Raw genomic sequence first — 2,768 nt, forward strand, 5'->3', positions numbered from 1 at the left:
CATATAATAATCACTGAAGTAGATGACAGCTCCAAGCCATTCAATTGCAAATAAATTCAGCCATGCTTCTTAAGTAGCGGCTCAAGTAAGCTTATATGGTTTTTCAGTAAGAAAGTAACTTGCAGCTACCGTTTTTATTCAAGTTGGCTTTCTTGAAAGAAGGCTGCTTGTGGCCATATCATTGGCATTAGTCCCCATGTCCCTGACCCAAAGCTTTTTATAAAGCTAATCTTCAGAGAAACCCATGCTACATTTAACTTTGGTATCTCTCCTGTGGGTCTCAAATCTAACCAGACACGGCCGATCTGAATATTTCCTGCATGTTAAACAGACCATTGTAAGCCTTTTCCTCCAGGCTAGATTGTTATAAATGCTGTTTATGATCCTGCTATGACAACTGTGAAGGACATGGCAAAGAATTTATCACAGGATTATTCATCCACCATCAGAATACCTAATAAGATTCTAAATGACCCAAGATGATAATAAGATCTAGCTTGTAGCAATAAGGTATTAATAAACTGGTTTTTTCAATAAGGAATTGGCCTGGCATCATTACCCTGACATATTTGTTTTCCTTATATTTTGCTGGCAACGTAGGTCTGGTGCTTTATACAGCAAATTTATAAAAACCCACGATGTATGAAAAATACGCCACATATGAAGTGGAACCCATAGGTTAAAGTCAAGAGCACTCTGTTTGCCTATGCCGTAAGAGGACTAGGCTCTTAAGTCATAGATTCTAATTTTTCCATGCTGTTTCTCTTTGTATTTAAAAATTATATAGAGAATAATACATACCCTAGTGTTGAATACAAGGCCATAATTCAAATGAAGGGATTTTGTCAAAATCATAAACCCAGAAGGTGCAGCTCAAGTGATTAATGACTGACACTGGAACCCTGAAGTCATACTGAGCTGGAATTACACCCGCACTCCTTATTTGCAGTGTCTCAAACTGAAACCATTAGCTTCCTGGGAAAAGGAGCTTATACAATGGCATAAAAAGCTGCTCATTCCTGTTGCTGTGAAAGTGACAGATTAAAAAAATACATAAATGTGCAACTGCTCGGATTAGACAAATCGTCCAGGATCTTCCTGAAAATCTGACTTCAGCACAACCTGTTGCTCTGCACAGCTGACCCTCTGCTCCCTGGTCGCCTGGAAGTGCCGCGCTAGGGAACTTGCCGCTTCAGTGGCCCCGCTGGCCCCAAGGGAAAGGCTCTTAATGAGAAGAAAGACCATCTCAACACAGAGCTTCTGAGGAGGTGCGAGATGCCAGGTATAGGAAAGAACAGATGCGTAAAACTACTGCTGCTCCGTGAAACCTATTGAACTGGTAACAAATAGCTAAATTACCCCTTCAACACGCAGAGCTGTTTTAGCTTGTTTAAATACAAGTTTGCACTGGATGATCTCAATCTCTTACAAGTTGGTTCCCCCCCTGCATTTGTAGTAAACGAAAGTATGAAACAGGTGAATTGGCTTGCTCGGCGCTATGACCTGAGGCAGTGACAGAATTTGTAATTCCTGGTTTCACTCAGCTGCTTTGACCATCAGTCTACGTTGTGACCAAGGCAGTTTCCTTTGAAAAGCCAAAGATGGGTGTGTATTTCATTATCGTTTAAACTTTTATCAGAAGTTCATTCAAGCTGGAGAGAAATGAGATTTAGTGCAGAACGCCATGAATTCTAAAGCATAAAAGAGATTTGGATTATTTCGGCTCTTTGCTTTCACTCATGTTCCTAGTTGGAGAACTGGCTGGTTGCATTTACATTCAAATGACCTGGTCACTTTGAAGGGGTGGTTCATCGTACAGGATGCTAGCATGGGACACAAAAGACTCGGGTCCCCTTTTCTTTCCCTTCACAAACTTTCTTTGTGAACATGGGAAGATTGCTCAGCCTTGCTTCTTCATCTGCAAGAAGGAAAATAAACATATTTCCTACCTTATGGGAAGGTTATGAAGACAGCTACCTAAATACTATAGTAACAGAAGTGCTCAGATATTACCGGAATGGAAGCTGTGTGAAAGCCTAACACAGACAAAGTCTAATTTCTGACCCAGTACCTAGTGCCGTGTATTTGACTTTTTTTTTTCTGGTGCAGCAAAAATATCAGTTGCGCAGCTATTTCCCATGTGGAAAATTAAAATAACGTGTTCCTGTGAGTGCCGTGGGTACAAAGTGAATGTGTGCTGAAGAGTGTGAGTGTGAAATTAAAGGATAGATCTGAACAGATAATTCTGAATGAAAAAGGAGCGGGATCAAATATTTGATCGCATTTCTTTGTCTTCTTCTCACTGGCCTCTGATATTTCTTTAAGCGGTTATTCATGGAAAGTTTCTGTTTTGTAACAGCCCTCTTTATAGAGAAGAAGCAGGTCATTAAAATAGTTTGGGAAATAAGTAGCAAAAAATGTCACGGCTTGTTATGGTTCATCCTCATCCTGTCAGATGGAATATAATTTTGGCTCAATGTGGGGTGTAGTTGATGGTGCTAAAATAAACACACTAGGAAGTTGTAGTCATGTTCATTGCTGGTGTTACTTTTGCTACCATCATTTCTTTACCTCACCAGACTTACCAATATGTTTAAAAATACGTCTTTAGAATTTTTCCATGATTTGTACCAACGTTGTTAACATTGTGATATGCAGAGATTGGCAAAATTCTAAGGAGAGGGACTCGTGGCAGTTCTGCTGAGCCCTGGAAATAGGAAGTGTAAAAACTCCCTTTGCTCTGACAACTTCTTGTATGTCACCCAACA

The sequence above is a fragment of the Vanellus vanellus genome (assembly GCF_965231255.1).
Source record: "Vanellus vanellus genome assembly, chromosome: 11".
Classification (NCBI taxonomy): domain Eukaryota; kingdom Metazoa; phylum Chordata; class Aves; order Charadriiformes; family Charadriidae; genus Vanellus; species Vanellus vanellus.